This window comes from Tursiops truncatus, chromosome 11 (assembly GCF_011762595.2).
Source record: "Tursiops truncatus isolate mTurTru1 chromosome 11, mTurTru1.mat.Y, whole genome shotgun sequence".
Lineage (NCBI taxonomy): Eukaryota > Metazoa > Chordata > Mammalia > Artiodactyla > Delphinidae > Tursiops > Tursiops truncatus.
This window is the reverse complement of record NC_047044.1, coordinates 77323021-77342937: the sequence shown is the minus strand read 5'-3', so window position 1 is coordinate 77342937 and position 19917 is coordinate 77323021. Positions and strand designations below refer to the sequence as shown.

General features: G+C 42.1%; 1 pseudogene; it reads right to left on the bottom strand.

Moving 5' to 3' along the window:
* Positions 1–3056: 3056 nt before the first annotated feature.
* Positions 3057–11230, bottom strand: LOC117314326 (homeobox protein NANOG pseudogene; annotated as a pseudogene).
* Between the last annotated feature and the right edge of the window lie 8687 nt (positions 11231–19917).

Sequence of the window (19917 nt, the reverse complement as noted above, 5' to 3'; positions counted from 1 at the left end):
TATCCATTTATGCTTGGTTTCACTTAAACTTCTACTCATACCTTTTCCTACACTTGCAACCAGGGGATCTAATTCCATCCCTCAGCCTTTAATGTCCAAAAATACAAGAGCTTGGATACTACAAAGGCAGAGCACTTATTCTTAAAACATTCTGAGATGTTTCGAAGTGGGCAAGTCCTCTAGGGGTAAGCCAACTGGGGAATGCTACCAAGAGAAGGCTCATTTGAGTCTCAAGAGACATGCAATATTTAAGACATACGTATACTGAAAAATGATCATTCTTTATCTGAAATTCAAATTTAATGAGGTACTCTGCTTTTCATTGTTTGTTGTAAATCTGGCAATGCTCCTTCAGCTGGGAACACTCACCCATATATTTGTCATTTTTGTCCCATGCCATGGAACAACCAGATGGAGAATATTCAAGTCAACATGTGTCACCTTCCTACTGGGAATCTGGCTCCAGTGATGATATGAAAGAAGTAAGTTGCATCACCCCACCCTTGAGGAGTTGGTACCCAGAAAACTTGCCCAGCACCTAGTGCAAAGCAGTCACTCCCCAAATCCTTGTAGATGGTTGAGGGAATGAATGATGCTGTGGGACTTTCATAAGATTACTGTGGGGGGGGGGTGTGTGTGTAGGAAACAACAGCTACAGATCACAGTGATTTTAGATTGTTTTTAGAGAGCCAGATGATCCTGGTAATAAAGTTTTTCTGGGAAAAAAAAGAAAAGATATTCTGCAGAGAGATAGGAATTCCATTTTGAGGGAAATAAATCTGATTGAACTAAAAAAATCCATACTAGTTTGGTGTGTGTCCCACTGCAATTTAATGGATTACAAGCTGCAGTTGCTGGCCCATTGTTTATTTGTTTTTTTCCCCCTATTTGGATGAAATTTGCCACTTGTTCATAGGTGGTCCAAATGGAAGGGTTTGGAATTAAGGAGAAAAGTGCTGAGTATTTACCAGGCATGAGACCTGCACCAAATTTTGAGCTGAGAGCCATCAACTGAATTGGATTTCAGGCCCAGTAATGTTGGTACCATACGGCTGTTCACCAGTCTTTTTGAAAATATGTTCAACTCCAGTGAAGTCAGCTATAGCTCATGGAGAAACAAGCACTGTGGACGATGCGGGATGGACAGTGACTCATTAGAGTCTGCCCATGAAAAGCCTGGCGAGCAGGAGCCCATGCACTCCCGCTCCTGCAGGAGATCACTCCAGCAATCCCCGGCAGTCCCGGCAGCGGCACTGTAACCAAGCAGGACCCCATGGGGCCTTCCCAGAACAGGAACCCCTCCCCATGTCCTCCACCTGCCTGTAGAAGAACTTCATTCAGTCAAAGAATAAATTTAATCAGAGAAGTAAGAACATGGAGAAAGGGAAACAGTCAAGCAAGACAAAATAATGATAATTTAGCCATTAAACAAAGCCAAGGACCTCTATTTCCTCCTCAAGGGCTCTAGATAATATTCTGAGCCATGTCTTTGAGCTGTTTGGCAGATACTGAAACCCCCGCCAGGTGGAAGAAGTTAACTGTATGCTGCCCACAAGCATGTTGACCCCAGACAGTTTGGAACCAGGATGATGATGTTGAATTCCTATTACCTCACCACCAACCAATCAGAAGCATGTCCACGAGCTGATCACACACCCCACGACCCCTCTCCCTCATCCTTTTTTTTTTTACATATTTATTGGATTGTAATTGCTTTACAATGTTGTGTTAGTTTCTGCTGTACAACAAATTAAATCAGCTATATGTACACATATATCCCCTCCCTCTTGAGCCTCCTTCCCACCCTCCCCTTTCCACCCCTCTAGGTCATCACAAAGCACCAAGCTGATCTCCCTGTGCTATACAGCAGCTTCCCACTAGCTATCTATTTTACACATGGTAGTGTATATATGTTAATGCTACTCTCTCGATTAGTCCCAGCTTCCCCTTCACCCCCTGTGTCCACAAGTCCATTCTCTACGTCTGGGTCTCCATTCCTGCCCTGCCACTAGGTTCATCAGCACCATTTTTCTAGATTCCATATATATGCATTAATATATGGTATTTGTTTTTCTCTTTCTGACTTACTTCACTCTGTATGACAGACTCTAGGTCCATCCACATCACTACAAATGACTCAATTTTGTTCCTTTTCATGGCTGAGAAATATTCCACCGTGCACTGCAATGAAGAGTAATATTCGACCCCACTCTCCGCTTCTAGAGAAAAGCCCGTGTGCAGCAATGAAGACACAACGCAGCCAAAAATAAAAAAAAAAAAATTTTAATAAAAATATTCCATTGTATAGATGTAGCACATCTTCTTTATCTATTCATCTGTTGATGGACATTTATGTTGCTTGCATGTCCTGGCTATTGTAAATAGTGCCGCAATGAACATTTGGGGTACATGTATCTTTTTGAATTATGGTTTTCTCAGGGTATATGCCCAATAGTGGGATTGCTGGGTCATATGGTAGTTCTTTTTTTTTTTTTTTTTTTAAATGGGTAGCTTTTTTATTTATTTGTACTTATAAATACTACCAGCCAACTGGTAGTATTATGATGTGGACAAATCAAAACATCTTTCTACAAATACTAGAGTGGTGGAAAAAATTAGGGGTTGTAAGGAAAATAAGCAAAAAGGGGTAGAGGAAATCAGTGAAGCACATTGTAGCTTAACCCTTCACCTTAACAACTGAGGTTCTTAACAAGTAAAGCCTCCCCATCCCAGAAAATACGAATAATCCTTCATCACACATCTTTGTACTTTTGCTCCCTATTCTTGAGGTTAGGTTCTAGATCCTAAAGATATCCGAAAAATAGTATTATAACCTAGTTATCTATAGCCGCCAGTCATCTTTTATCATGTTGTCCGTAGAAGCCAATGCTTCTGAAACCTCTTTGATTAGACACCAGTCATACACCCCCAAATTGACACAAAAGGCACAATGAAAAGCAGCTTATCAAGGCAGAGAGAGACGTAATTGTAAAAGAAAAATTCTAGGGAAGTAATACAGTCACGGCTCAAATTGAGATTGAATAATACAGCCATCGTTACAAATCTTCAGGCTGTATGTTCAGAGGGTAATTTGGGAATAAATCCATGATTTGCTGTTGGGAATTGAAATACTTAGCAGTTTGCTGTATTATGTTATAGCTTTCCCCGGCAGTTTCCAAGGTGGCCTCCAGATCACTGACAGGAGAACTTTGCTGGTACTGGATCTGGGGCTGCAGGAATTCCTCAACATAGATGTTGAATTGACTGTTCCAGGTCTGGTTATTCCAGGCTTGGGGGCACCAGGTCTGACTGTTCCAGCTCTGGTTGTTCCAGGACTGACTGTTTCAGCTCTTGTTGCTCCAAGTTGGGTTATTCCAGGTCTGGTTACCCCACATGGGCAGGTTTCCGGAAGAGTTCACCAGGCATCCTTGGTGGTAGGAATAGAAGCCCGGGTATTCTGTAGTTGCTGGGCCCTGAGTCACAATGTTGCTATTCCTGGGCCAGTTGTTTTTCTGCCACCTCTTACATTTCATTCTCTGGTTCTGGAACCAGGTCTTAACCTGTTTGTAGCTAAGGTTCAGGATGTTGGAAAGTTCTTGCATTTGCTGGAGGCTGAGGTATTTCTGCCTCTGAAATCTGTCATTGAGCACACACAGCTGCGTCTGAGAGAACACGGTTCTGGTCTTCTGCTTCTTGACCAGGACCTTCTCTTCCTTCTTCTCTGTACTCTTGTCTGCAGCCGTGGCCCTATGGTAGTTCTATTTTTACTTTTTTAAGGAACTTCCACACTGTTCTCCACAGTGGCTGTTATCAATCTACATTCCCACCAACAGTGCAAGAGGGTTCCCTTTTCTCCACACCCTCTCCAGCATTTATTGTTTGTAGATTTTTTCATGATGGCCATTCTGACTGGTGTGAGGTGATACCTCAATGTAGTTTTGATTTGCATTTCTCTAATGATTAGTGATGTTGAGCATCCTTTCATATGTTTGTTGGCCATCCATATGTCTTCTTTGGAGAAATGTCTATTTAGGTCTTCTGCCCATTTTTGGATTGGGTTGTTCAGGGTTTTTTTGGATATTGAGCTCCATGAGCTGTTTGTATATTTTGGAGATTAATCCTTTGTCAGTTGCTTCATTTGCAAATATTTTCTCCCATTCTGAGGGTTGTCTTTTCTTCTTGTTTATGGTTTCTTTTGCTGTGCAAAAGCTTTTAAGCTTAATTAGGTCCTATTTATTTATTTTTGTTTTTATTTTCATTACTCTAGGAGGTGGGTCAAAAAGGATCTTGCTGTAATTTATGTCAAAGAGTGTTCTACCTATGTTTTCCTCTAAGAGTTTTATAGTGTCCAGCCTTATATTTGGCCTTTAATCCATTTTGAGTTTATTTCTGTGTATGGTGTTAGGAAATATTCTAATTTTATTCTTTTACATGTAGCTGTCTCACCCTGTCTTTAAAGCCCTTTCCCTGAAAGCCTTTGGGGAGCTCAGGTCTTTTGAGCACTAGCTGCCCTGGACTCCTTGCTTGGCGCCCTGAAATAAACGTTGCCCTTTCCTTCACCACAACACAGTGTCAGTAGATTGGCTTTATTGCACACGTGGGCATGTGGACCCAAATTTTGTTTGCTAAGAGCACCATCACTTCTCCTCCCGACTGCCCCCATCAACATACAAACATGCTGCTATTTCTTCCATCTTAAATTTAAAACAAAATAAAACTTTCTTTGAACTGTACTTCTCCTGCTGTTTCTTTTCACCAAAACTCCTAACAAGATTTTTCTAAACTCACTGTCTCTCATGCCTCATCTCCCATTCTCTCTTAGACCTGCTCTAATCAGACTTTCCATCCACCCATTCCCAGGTACCTGATACTGATCTTGTTAAGTTCATCGCTAACTCCATGTAGCTAAATTCAGTGTCCATTCCCAGCTCACAGTGTAACAGATTTAACAGCAGTATTTGAAACCATCCATTGCTACCCCTCCTTGAAGCATTTCCTTAACTTTCAAAACACATAGTATTCTCTTGGCTTTCTTTCTTATACCTCAGGTTTTGGCTGCAGTAACAATGCACAACAATCTCAAAATTTCAGTAGCTTGAAAAAAACACCATTTTATTTCTCACTTACAGATCTGACAGTGTGCTGTGGCTCAGCTGTTCTAGGTTGGGCTCAGTGGGGCCAGGCTGGACCCCAGGCTTCTGGTTTGGCTCTACAGGACTTTTTTTGACGCTTTTTTTTTACTGAGTGTAATGTTTTTGAAATGTATCCATGTTGTTGCATGTATGAGTAATTCTGAATTGATTATTTTAAAAAATATATACACTGTAGCTTTGTCTACTGCATGGGTCTAAAAACAAGGACACCCCTAATAACAATGACTACAAATAATGCCCAGATCTTGATTTCTAAATACTGTTCCTACTAAAAGGAACCAAAACTCTTGGGACAAATGGCTGGTTCCAAGATTGGTCCAGGGAAAATAGAAAGTGAATCTTGACTATTGTATACCAGAAAGCAAGGAAGTGCTTAAAGACTGATGGAGACAAGTGAAAAGAACACAATTGCATTTTAAAAGGGTTCTCATTTGCCCAATTAATTTATTGAATTGTTAAAAAAAAAAAAAAGAATCCATGAATCTATAAAGAGAATGAGGTAGAGTGAAGAGACAACACTTCTTTACATAACAACTCCTGCTAATAAATGTAAAAGGAATGACAGAATTCAAAAATGACCGTTTTGCAATCTCCAGTGTAATCATGTTTTAGGCAAAGATCATCAATGGATGCTAAAACCATTTTGCAGAACGAGATATCCACATGGTCTTCAAGAATGATTTCACAGGTGAGTATGTGTCCGTTTCTTAGTTCTACTAATTTCAAAGGGGAAAGAGTACCTTTACTATAAAGAGATCTGTCAGGCACCCCCCCCCCCACTTAATCAGGTAATCAAACACAGAATCACCAGTAATGGGACAAACTGACAGTAAGTGCTTCTTGATGCAATAGCATAGGAAGAACACATCACCTACATCGTATTCTTGTCAAAAATATTTAACTTGGGGCTTCCCTGGTGGCGCAGTGGTTGAGAGTCCGCCTGCCGATGCAGGGGACATGGGTTTGTGCCCCGGTCCGGGAAGATCCCACATGCCGCGGAGCGGCTGGGCCCGTGAGCCATGGCCGCTGAGCCTGCGTGTCCGGAGCCTGTGCTCCGCAACGGGAGAGGCCACAACAGTGAGAGGTCCGCATACCGCAAAAAAAAAAAAAAAAATTTAACCTGAATCTTAAACGTGAGGAAACAATCAGAAAATCCAAATTGTAGGACATTTTATAAAAGAATTGACTTGAATTTTCCAAAATGTCAATCTCACAAAGATTATTTTTAGGAAAAGATTGAGAGACTGTTCTAGAACAGCAATTCTCAAAGTGTGGTCTGTGGATTCCTGGGGTTCCATGAGACTGGGGAACAGCAGTCTGTTCCTGGGGAACAGACTGTTCTAGAACAGGAATTCTCAAAGTGTGGTCTGTGGATTCCTGGGGAGTCCACAAGATCAAAACTATTTTCATAATAATAATAATAAATAATTTGCCTTTCTCACTGTGTTGAGATTTGCATGGATAGTGCAAAAGTACTGGTGGCTAAAACTTCTGGCACCTTAGCATGAATCAAAGACACGATGCCAAACTACAAGTTGTCATATTCTTCTCCAAGAGGTCCCACAATTTTTTAAAATGTCAGTTTCACTTAACAATGCACTTGAACCCACCAAAATTGTTAATTTTATGAAATTTCAATCCATGAGTAAACATCTTTTTAATATTCTGTGTGGCAAAATAGGAACGACACTTCTAAAACACTTCTGTGAGCCAAAGAGCAATGGTTGTTTCAAGGAAAATCCCTTGTGCACCTGTTCGAACTGCATTTGAACTAGTCACTTTTTTTCATGTAACACAATTTTATATGACAGAACTACTGACAGATACATGGTTTTTCAGGCTTGGGTATTTGGCAGGCAGTTTCTCCAAAATATACGAAGTGAGCCCATCATTTCAAGGAAATCACTGATTGTATTTGTTGCCAATAATAAAATTCCAGCTTTTCAAGCAAAAAATCGAGTTTTGGAAAAATTGTATTAATCGTATTTATTTGTATTTATCATCAGTTTTTCCATGCTCAAAGACTTTTTTTGTAAGATTGGTGACATCAGTGTATGTGATTTCTTGATTAGTATCAAAGGAAACAAGGAACTAACATTTGAGTACTCACTACCTACTAGACACTGTGCAAGGTAGCTTACATACTGTGCTATAACAATTTAGATTTTCAACAAGTCTGTGGCAGGTTTCCACCTCAAAAACAACTGGAAAGAACAGTAATAATGGCATGGTGGGGGGAGCTTTGTTATGGTTTGGGAAATGCTTTAGATGCAAAACAGATAAAGGGAAAGCTAATAAGTATAATAAGATGTTAAATTAGAAGTTTCAACTGAGGCACCAAAATACAATGAATGCTAACAGAGTGTCAGACCATCCTAATGTGGTAATTTCAAAGAGCGGAGAGTGTGTTGATGCTGAAAGGACCCTCAACATATTTCTTTGGAGAAAACAATTGATGCCCTGTGACTCTTATTCTTATGGGAAGGGATGGGTACTCTTCCCTCAGCTCAAGCCTAGGGTTAAAAGCTTCAGCAGGACGCCTGGAGAACGTTTATGTGTCCCTGCAGTTATGGGGGCACAAAGGACTGTGCCTGATTCATGACAGGGACAGCAAAAGTGGGCCACAGAACAGAGGGCCACATCAGGAGCAAGCCCATGCCTCAGAATTTATCAGAGCAAGGGATGCATGAGTGTTTCCCATGGACCATGAGGGAGAGGGGTGAGTGGAGTCATTTTGACCACTGCTTAAGAGGGTAATGAAATCCAAACAGTGAAAACCTATGCAGAATAGACTATCAGAAAAACAGGGGCTGAGGGAGAGAATTGTAGAAGAGAAAGGGAATAGACCACCCATGTCAAGAAGGCTGTAATCCGAGTTTTTAACCAAGTAAACCAGGAAGGCACCCACAGGAGTCAGTTTTAGACTTCTTCCGAGGCCCAGGAGTACGAAGCCATCATCTGATGGTACTATTCAAGTAAGAGCTTTCAGCTCCCTTTTCCCTGCTTCTTCTCATGTTCTGGAATGAAATTACCGGGAAAGAGACAGGGACCGACTGCCTCACGCTCCCAGGAGCACAGGCTACAGGCTGTGAGGAGGGGAGGGGGGAGAAGTCATCTTTAAATCAAGATTAAAGTATTGCATAATATACTGAACTCCACATTTTAATTTATGAATCTTCAGGATTCACAAATCCATTCAGGATATGAGCTTCAGGAAGAAATGCTCAATGAAGTCTTCAACGTTTCCAAATGACACCAAACTTTGCCAAGTAGTGAAGAGCTGGACTAAAAGATAAGGACAGACCATGGCACAAGTCTGTAGAAAGGCAGTAAGTTATGCCCAAGGGGGAATAAATACTCACTGGTCTGTAATTCCCTCTGGGGTTTTCCCTGTGAACTAGTGTTTCCTGGAGTGCCTACATATGGCCTAATTTTGAGGAATGTTGTAATATCCACAGTCCACTGTTCAGAGGTGGTTTTATCATGTGACACTGATAATGTGGACACAACTCATCCAAAAATACTGGTTCTCGACCAAAGGCTCCATCTAAAGGCCGGCCGACCAGAGGCCTGCCTCGCATGCTCTGCCCAGCAAGTGCTTTCTAAACTAATTTTATCCTCCCTCTTGGGGTGCTTAAAAGGCAGAAATACAGAGAAGGTGGCCTGTGAACAGAGTGAAGATGAAGAAAAGCACAGAGTAAAGAGGTAAATAGAGGCCATGACAATTCCTCAAAAAATTAAACATAGTTTTACCAGATGATCCCACAACTCTACTTCTAGGAATATACTCAAAAGGATTAAAGTCAGTATCTTGCAGAGATATCTGCACTCCCATATCCATATTCATTGCAGCATGATTCACAACAGCCAAGGTTCACAAATAACCTAACTTTCCAACTACAGATGAATGGATAAAGAAAGTGTGGTATATACATACAATGGACTATTATTCAGCCTTAAAATGGAATGAATTCTGACACATGCTACAACATGGAAGAACCTTGAAAACATCATGCTAAGCGAAATAAGCCAGATACAAAAGGACAAATATTGTATGATCTCCCTTTTATGAGGTGCCTAGAAGAGGCAAATTCATAGAGGCGGAGAGGAGACTATGGGTTACCAGGGCTTGGTGGGGAGGTAATGAGAGTGCAGAGTTGGTGTTTTGAGTGTCAGCTGGGGAAGGTGAAGAGGCTCTGGAGATGGGTGGTGGGGATGGCCGCACTACGTTGTGAATGGAGTTAATGCCATTGAACTGTATATTTAAAAAATCGCCAAAATGGTAAGTTTTATGCCATGTGTATTTTACCACAATAAAAGCATTTTTAAAAATTGTTCCAAGTTTCTCTCTAACAATTTCTGCCTCACTAGAGTCTTTCATTTGACAAGTCAGGCAACGTGGGTAATTTCTCTTTTTTTGTAAGTAAAAGAAGAGATGCGATCTCCTTTTATTGATGCCTACTGTGGACAAGGTGGTGCTTTTACCTCCAGACCCTGCCTTCCTTGGTATTTTCAGATAGAAGTCAACAAATGAACACCAATAACAGCGAGGACTCTATAAAAGGGCCCCGAACTTGCAGATGAAACATCGCAGGCTTAGTGAAACAAAACAGGGGCTCCATCGAGTCCTCGCGGATTGGCGGCCCCGGAGCACAGCCGGTGGATCCCGGGCAGCAGCAGGGAGTAACCGGTGGATCGAGACAGCGCAGACGCACACGTGGGGGCACCACGGGGGCCCTAGGGGAGGAGGGGACGACAGGAGGTCAGCAGTTGGCTGGATCCAGATCCTGACGGGGTCTTATGGCCTCAGGGGTGGGCACGAGGCACCCCTGAAGACTCCAAGAAGGGACAGCACAGATGCCTGCAGGTGGGGAAGGGGAGTGGGCGGAGCGTCAGGCTCCAGGTTGGGGAAAAGCAGAAGGAGAAGGAAGGATGGAGATGCTGTCTATTGGGAGCTCTGGTCTGAAATGAGCTTCTGTTGGGATAAAGAATTTCAGACTAATTTCTAAGCATAAGGAAAGTCTCGTGTACACTCCAACTTCTGCCTGGGGAGGGATACCAAGCGGGAATTTTTATGTTAAGACTGTGATTATGGAAAAATTCCTTAAGACAGACAATCATGTCAACGTATTTTTCCAGTTTGTATTTTAAATTGTGCAAGTGTTCTCAGAGGCCTTGTGACAGACACAACTTTTATAAATATAAAAAGTCAGTCTGCCCCAACTGCCACTGTGCTAAAGATTCCCACCCCCTTCCAGGTTTAACCCGTCAGATTTGTTAAAGACCATTGCGTTTTGAAATATTAAACACGCAGCTAATCAAAGGGAAATGAGAGTTTACTCCAATAACACTGCAAAGGAGGATTTCCCCCAACTCTTCTTTCTTCAGCATTAAAGCCCTCTCCTTGATATCAGTGTTGGCAGAGCTGCTCACATCACCAAGGCTGTGGAGGAAAACACAGCGCACAGGCAGGCGCAAGCAGGCACGGTGCACAGTAATGAAGGGAGTGCGGGGTCTCCAGAGAGGCCCAGATTCAAGGCCCAATCTTTTCCCTTCTAAGAGGCATGCCCTTGGCCAAGTTACTTAACCTGCGTCCCAAGCAGCAGCTGAGTGTGGCAGGTGGACTTTCCTAGGCTCAGATCCCCCTGTGTCACCTCCTTGCTGGGACTCCTGGCAGTGCGACAGTGATGGCACTGGTGATGGTTATAATGCCGTCACCTCGTGGCATTATTATGAGGTTATAAATGAGTTAGCTTATGTGAAATACTTGAGAGTACCTGTCATGTAGAGAACAGTATATAAATGCTTGCTATTTTATTATCAGTTTTTTTTGAAAAAGCATATACTCTCTCACAGGGCACTTGTGACAATTAGCTGAGATGGGGAGTAGGGCGATATAAGTGGATTCAAATCCTAAAATCCTAGCTCTACCACTTATCAGCTGTATGTCCTAAGACAATTTCCTCTATCTTCCTGTACTTCAATTTTGAGATTGAAAGAGACAATTCACTTACAGAACTTAGCATAAGACCTTGCACATAGTGAGTGGACCGACAGTAGGTGTGGGCTGCTGTCATGTCATATCCGCAACAAGTGTTACTTTCTCCTGTCTTGATCATTCTTATTACAAGATTTTTTCTCCTGAGAGGAAAAGATCCTCTGGTCTGTTAAAGTGAACAGGGTAGTCTACAGATGAGGGTTCTTATGGGCTGTACTGTGTCCCCCCAAATTCATGTGTTGAAGTCCTAACACCTACTACCTCAAATTGTAACCATATTTGGAGATAAATACTTTAAAGAGGTAATTCAGTTAAAATGAGGTCATTAGGGTGGGCCCTAATTCAATATGACTGGTGTCCTTATAGAAAGAATAGATTTGGACACAGAGAGACACCAGACACTTGCATATACAGTGGAAAGATCATGTGAGGACACAGCAAGAAGGCAGCCATCTGTAAGCCAAGGAGAGCGGCCTCAGAAGAAAACCTGCTAACACCTTGATCTTGGACTTCTAGCCTCCAAAACTGAGAAAATTAATTTTTGTTGTTTAAGCCACCCAGTCTGTGGTGTTTTGTTATGGCAGTCCTACTTGATTAATACGAGGGTTTAAATCTATTCTGCATATTTTTAAGAAAAAGATATTCCATTTTCCAAAGTTCAAAGTGGGTGTCAATTTATTCAGCAAACATTTGTTGACCACCTGGTATGGACAAGGCCCTGTTCTAGTGCTGGAGGTGCCACAGTGAAGCGCTATGTGTCCTCACGGAGCTCACGGTCCAGAGCCACCCTGGACGTGTGGCCTCCAAAGCTGTCACAGCAGGAAAAGAGGAAAAAGGAGGCAAGTCACAGGCCTCACATCAATGCCACTCCCAGTAGATTATCTCATGGTCCCAATCCAATCTCAAGAAAGGCTGGAAAACATCAGATAGTATGTAGAAAAATTGGTGAGTAACTGCCTCAAGTAGATACCTTTATTATATCTCCATTCTGTTAGCAAGGTTAAAGGTATTGCCCAAGGCCACACCAGTAATAAGCAGAGGAGCCAGGGATCTTTTCCAACTGCCTGGTTCTAAAACCCACATCTTGGCCACTGCACTGATTCTGATTATGAAGAGCTTTTTATTGGCATCATCCTGTAGAAAATGGGGGCTACTGAAGAGTTTTAAGGAGAAGAATGGCATAATCAGATTTTCCTTTTAGGTAGATCATATACACTGTGGTTTGGATGTTGAATTTGAGAAAGCACGGCTGGAAGCAAGGAGACCACTTAGGAAGCTATTGCAATTGCTCAGACAAGAGCTGATGAGGGTCTTAAGGGGGGCAATGACAGAAGGAATAGAGTGGAGGGACACAGTGGAGAAGTTTGGGGACAAGGAGAAAATTAGACAGGCTTATTTAATGTGGGGGTGAGAAAGAGGAACTATTAAAGAAAAACACCTTTTTGTTTGAATGGTGGCCTGGAAGGATGGTATCACCAATGAAAGCAAATTACAGAAGGAAGGGCAGGTTTGCTGGAGAAAATGATGATTTCCATTTTGGAAATGCTGAGTTTGAGGAACTTGGAGAAAACAAGTAGCAACGCATGTTCAACTGTTTGTGGAACAATTATTCCAAAGCTTGGGGAAGAAGTTGGGATAGGGAGTCACGAATATGCAGGAGATAGTTGAATAAGAAAGGGAGAGTTGGAATCTTGTGGAAAACAATCGTCAGAAGACCAAGTTCACAAGTGATGATAAAATCAAATGCAGTAGAGTCCAGTATAAATAATATCTGTTGGGTTCTGTCATTAAAAGTCATTGATGACCATAGTGGTAAGAGCGTCCATGGAGTGGGAAAGGGTGGGGCAGAAGGCAGATCGCCACACTGCAGAGTGAAAAATGAATGTGAAATGCTACCACTTTTAACCCTCTCAATAAGACAGGCATTATCGTCCCCACTTTATAATGAAACTCCAAGAAGATACCTTGCAATACTGCATAGTGTCTAGAGACTCAGACTCTGGAATGCAGCTATCTCAGGTTGGGTTGCTTGAATTTGATTCTGAGATGGTTATTTGTATGCAGGCTTGTTAGGGAGCATTTTAGAAACCAACTCCTGTAAGGAAATGAGGGAAGCAGGATTGAGCAGAGATGATGAAGTAGCTTCAAAGGACTAGTCTGATCTGCAGAGAGCTCCTGAGTTGGAAGGGACTTCAAGTTGTCCCTAATGTAGACAAAGAAGTTTTGACCAGGCTTTTGGTCCCATATTGACCAGACATTGGATGTGCTATCCCCAAGAAAGGATGTAACTTGAGTGAGGCAGCTCCCTTTGGTCAAGGACAACTCCCAGAGAGGGACTCAGCTGACAAATATCAGGTGCCAACTCTCTCAGCATCTGGGAAAACGAGTGCCTCCGTTGTGACCAGGCACCCGGGTGGCGCACGACAGCATCCATTACACTGCCTGTCAAGGTGCCAATCTCAGTCCAGCCACTTACTAGCTGTGAGACCTCAGGTGGCTTCTTAATCTCTCTGTGCCTCAGTTTCCTCATCTCTAAGGTAGGAATATCAATAAATGTACCTCATAAGGTTGTTATTAGGATTAAATGAGTTAATAAAACTGCTAGAAAAATGCCTGGCACCTGGTGAGCATTTCATAAGATAAGCTACTATCATTAAAGGTAGAAAAACCACTGCAACCCGGGTCTTCTGATTTCCAGTCCTGTGCCGGTTCTTCAGACCATTCAGCCTCAATTCTTACTATTTCCAGTCTATGCAGTACACTCACAGTGGGCTACATTGTGCTACCTATAACCATTTTGCACTTTACAAAAGTATGTATTAATGTAGTATTACGCAAACAAAGATACTTAACAAATAACCTGGAAACTTCAGCATGCTGCCACTTCACACATCTGTGGGCTGGCTTAGCTGGGCCTGACTCCCAGCTGTCAGCCGGGTCCAGGTCGGCTCCATATCTCTCATCCTCCTTAGATGAGCAGTGTCCACATCATGTTCCTCTCATGGTGAAAGTCAAGAGTTTGAGAGAGCAAACCCACCTGTGCAAGCACATTTCAAGCCTTTGCTCACATCTGTTGACATCCAATTGCCTAAATCAATTCAGGTGGCCGAGTCCAGAGTCAAGCACAGCAGGATGGGAAGGGTAGGCGCAGCACCCACGGAGGTTGGGGGAAGAGAGGGATTGGAAGTTTGTGGAGCAGTAATCTTCCATACATTCCTGATGAACCAAGATTTTGTAATAGTAAAGAAGATACTTGTGACCAGAATAATACTTTAAAAAAAAAACCTTTAATTGAAAACCTTGTCTAGATATCGCTGGTATATCTGAATATGTCCTTCTAGCCTGTCTCTAATTCAGTCTCCTCATTTGTAAAACATGATTATAATATCCCTTTCTATTTAACTCACAGAAATGAGATATCATCATCCTCATCCACGTATCGTGTGTTTTCTTTGAATGCTGCAGCACTTCTTTTTATAATAAATTGGCATCTTCTGCCATCTAGCACTCTTCTAATTCTTTACTGAGGGTCCCAACATGGGCACTGATCCCCCAAGAGTACCTTAAAAAGCCAGGAGAATGCAGGAGTGGTGTCCTTAATAAACACAGTGGCTGGAATCCATTTCACTGAATATTTCTGAAGCACTGGGTCTTCAACTCATAGGTTTCTACTTATCCTGACAATGCTGAGTATACTGTGAGCCGTCCATAATTTCTAGTTGAATTTCTTCAATTCCCTATGTTTATAAGAAGATAGATTAAATAGAGGTTGGTAACCAAACACTGCTGAGACCTGAGACACAATTCAGCGAGTGGCCTCTGCGAAAAATCTAACACAAGCTCATTGCCTATCATAGCTACTAAATACCCGACTTAGCACTTTGCTCCTTAATTCCAAAACCTTGGATTTGGACACTGCCTATGAAGAAGCAATGAATTTCCTCAGAATGGAACAAAAGAATAATGGTTTGGCAAACTGCATCTTCTGGTCCAAAATATATATATTTCCAATTCATTAAATTATAGTGAAACAGTGCCCAACTTTTATGGCTTCTTAGTTCAGTGAAATTTGTTTTCACAAAGATGAAATCTTCTTCTCTGCTTGCCAAAACCAAGGCAGAGTTTCTTTATTCCTATAAAAACTTTATTGCTACAAGCATCATCCAGCTCCTTAAACTCGTTCTGAAATCATTTTGAACTCAGGAACTCTCTCATATCTCTGCCAGATTAATCTTACAAAAGTGCTACAGGACCTCTAGAAAAAAAGTAGGAGAAAATCTTAGTGACTATAGTAGTTTATTAGGACTGCTGTAACAAAGTACCACAAACTGAATAGCTGAAACAAGAGAAATTTATTATCTCACAACTCTAGAGGTTGACAGTCCAAGGTCAAGGTGTCAGCAAGACTAGTTACTTCTGAGGGATGCGAGGAAGAATCTGTTCAATGCCTTTCTCTTCTTCTAGTGCTTTGCTAGCATCTTTGGCATCCTTTGGTTTACGGATGCATCACCCCAATCTCTGGCTTATGGTCACAGGGCATTCTCCCTGTGTGTGTGCATGTGTCTGTGTGTGTGTGTGTGTGTGTGTGTGTCTGTCTGTCTGTCTGTCTATCTCCAAATTTCCTCTTTTTCTTATAGGACACCAGTCATATTGGATAGGACCCACCTTAATAACCTCATTTTAACTTGATTCCCTCTACAGAGACCCTACCTCCATATAAGTTTACATTCCGAGGTAGTCGGGGTTAAGACTTGAACATATTAATTTGGGGCCGGGGGAGTGGGAGGGGGAGGACACAATTCAACCAATAACAGTGACCTTGTGTTAGTTAAGCAAAGATTTCTCACAAACTATAAAAGAAGAAAATTGATAAGCTGGATGCCATCAAAATTAAATACTTCTGCTCTTTAAAAACCACTATTAAGGGCTTCCCTGGTGGCGCAGTGGTTGAGAGTCCGCCTGCCGATGCAGGGGACGTGGGTTCGTGCCCCAGTCCGGGAAGATCCCACATGCCGCAGAGCGGCTGGGCCCGTGAGCCATGACCGCTAAGCCTGCGCGTCCGGAGCCTGTGCTCCACAGCGGGTGAGGTCAAAATGGTGAGAGGCCCGCGTACCGCAAAAAAAAAAAAAAAAAAAAAATACACTATGAAGAAAGTGAAAAGACAAATGAGCCACAGAGTGGATGAAAATATTTGCAAAACATACATTCAATAAAGCACTTGTGTCTAGAATACGTACAGAAATTTTACTCAATAAGGAGAATAGGAAAAATACAACTCATAATAAGAAGACAACCCAATTAGAAATGGGCTAAAGATTTGGACAGATATATTATCAAAGAAGATACATAAATGGCCAATAAGCATGTGAAAAGATGCTCAAAGTCACTAATGATCAGTGAAATGAAAATTAAATCCACAAAATACCTCTGCATACCAATACAATGACCACAATCAAACCAATTGACAATATCAAGTGTCAGCAAGAATGTGGAGCAACTGAAACCCTCATGCAGTCACTTTGGAAACCAGCAGGGCAGTTTCTTGTAAAAGTAATCATACACCTACCATGTAACACATCAATCCAAATCCTAGGTATTTACACACGAGAAACAAAAATCTACGTTCACACAGAGGCCTCTATATGAATGTTCATAACAGCTTTATTCTTGGTAGCCAAAACCTGGAAACACACAAATGCCCATCAACTGGAGAATGGATAAACACATTTGATATATATGTACAATGGGATACTACTAAGCAATAAAAAGAAAGAATTATTAATACATGTATAAAAAGACTACATACTCTATCTATATTTCCATTTACATAGCATTCTAGAAAAGGCAGTATTGCAGGGATGATGGTTAGATGACTATAGATTTGCCAAAAATTCACTGAACTAGACACTTAAGAAAGTGGACTTATTTTATGTAAATTACGCTTGAATATTTTTTGAGTGCTGCAGTATTTTTCACTTTCTCAAGCATCCATAAAGTTTTCTGGAGAAACACCCCTCCCATTCTCCCCCACCCAGTCATCAATGACTAGGGAGTGTAGCTTTCTCCTTTTGGCTCATCCCTGGAGCCAGCTTCCTAGCAGGAACGTAATAGATACTTGCTGACTTTGTTATTCTCCATCTATGGAATGGGATAAAAACAGTGTTTCCAATCCTTCTTCCTGCCAAATAAATTAGGTTCTGTTTCCATCTGCTGCTTAGTTCCTTCCCCCCTCTTCCCCTGAGCAGGATTAAGCAAGATTTGGGTTCTTGGAGGCAGAATTAGGAAAAGGAGTTGAGAATGAAAGGTCTATTCTAGTGAAAACAGGAGTGACAGTAAAAAGGAGCCTCACTTCCCAGGGGAGTCTCACATGTGGAGGTGTGGAGGGCCCAGGGCAATGCTGGGAGGGGTGGGCTAGGGGTGAGTTAGAGAGACTACTGGGTGGGTCAGGGAGGGTGAGGGAGAGGGTCCTTCTGTGGGGGAACAGTGACGGGCCTGGGAGTTGCAAAGTGCTAAACAGGAGGGAAAGGGGATTTTAGTAAGAGCTGCCTTAGAGTTCTGCATTTGATTTGAATTCCTGTTTGTTCTGTTCCTTGAACATGGTTCCAGTCCTGAATGAACCACAAGGGTCAGCATTTTAGGATGGTCATACATGCAACAAGCATTTATTAAACACCTTCTGGGGATCCCACATCTTACTGTGGAGCCCAGGGGAGGTAAGGTATATAAAAGGCAATATCGAGGATATTTGATGAGCTAAGAGATGAAATATAATCAATAAGATTTTACAACCATTTACAACGTTCAAAAATCTTCAGGGCTTCCCTGGTGGCGCAGTCGTTGGGAATCCGCCTGCCAATGCAGGGGACGCGGGTTCGTGCCCTGGTCCGGGAAGATCCCACATGCCGCGGAGCGGCTGGGCCCGTGAGCCATGGCCGCTGAGCCTGCGCGTCTGGAGCCTGTCCTCCGCAACGGGAGAGGCCGCGACGGTGAGAGGCCCGCGCAAAAATAATAATAATAATCTTCATATGTTTGATATGTTATGACTTTATTGAAGTCATATTTGGATTATCTGAAATAAATGATCTGACGGTGACTGATATTCAGCTCAGTGGCAAGAATCTGAACCCAGGGACTCCAAAGCATGTCCTCTTTGTTCTTTCTGCAACCTCTTGCCCTCTCTGGTCTGGGGAGAAACATGGAATACAGACAGAGACCCTAAAGCAGAAACTTAGTTTCTGGCTTTTCAGGATTACAAGAGACATGCCTGGCCACCTTCAGTGACAAGGGTCTCTCACAAAGATTCAGGAGCATGTTAGGTCTCACAGGTTATCATCTTCCCCTTGGCTGTTCAGTCACTCTTGATCCCAAAGACTTGGCTAAACAGCAGGCCCCACGGAGCACCAGCCCACATCTCAGGAAACACTGGGATACAGTTTCTGTTTCTGCATGTCTTGTGGAATCCATATTTATCATAAAGAAAGGATCAAATTGATCTGCTTGTCACCATCCCCTATGGAGTTCCTCTATAGAATATGGTTTTGCCCAAAACCCCACAGAGGCATCTGGGCTCCCTCATTTTCATCAGAAAAGGACTATGGGTGTGGTGGGGAAATGAGGGGGAGAGGCTGTGACTGCAAAGTCGATGATACAAGTAACCCTGCTATCGTGCTATATTTCCCGAAGTAATAAGTATACAGGCTTGTGTTTTGTGTTGGGGAGGGGCCGGGGGGTGGGGTGGGAGGGGAGGGTGTGGCACAGTGTAAACCTACTCCTCCGGTGCTCTTACATTTTTGTTTTAAATCCTTTCAGGCATCACAGGACTTCCGAGCACTTATATTAATTACCCCTGTTTCTCACCCACTCACTATTTCTCCACTATGTTCTCTCAGCTTTGCCACTCAGAGTGTGTTGATCCAGAATTTAGCCAGTGAGGGAAGAGAAACACCCATACTAGTATTTTTTTAAATGACTCTGAGCCCATTTCAAGAGCAGCATGCATATGTAGGCATCACTTATCACTAAGGGATTATAAAAGTCCTTGAAATAATCATTTTTAATACTGATACAAATCATCCGTGGATTATATTATTTATTATATTTTAAAGTTTCATAAAAAGTCATGAAATAATCTGGTCTGTAACACAAAGTTTGAGTGTTTTCAAAATAAAAACTACATGATTTTTAAATACGAATATATATTAATATAGTACAGACAAATGAAGAGTCATGCCTGTTGTATTCAGAGTAACTTAATATCATTCCACTCTATTACACTATCATAAAGAAGGGTTATCAGCTCAGCAGCTGCACTGTAAGTATATCAGTTGCTGTTGTTGGAATTCAGGGGTCTACAAACTAGTCCATCATACTTAACTGAACCAAAGCATATACACAGCAGTTGTTGAATCAATATAGGATTAAGAAAGGATTGTTGACACTACCTCACTTTAATCATAGATTTTAATCCCTATAATAAAGTCAACCATTGCAATGTTTGCAAAAAAAAAAGAATGAGATCGTAGGACTGAACTTTTTACCTGAGATGAAAGAATCCATCTGGAGAGATCACATTCCAGCAGCAGCCATTGCTGTCGCTCTCTTGTATCCCATCCCAGCATTTCACGGTAGGGCCTCCCCATCTTGTCTGGGTGCGTTTATCAGGAGTTATTAGGACTAGCCTCAGCAGCCGAGAGTTAGTAAACAGCCTGTGACTTGGAGGCTTATGCAAAGGATCCCCTTCTACAAACAGATCTCCTCTACCTTCTA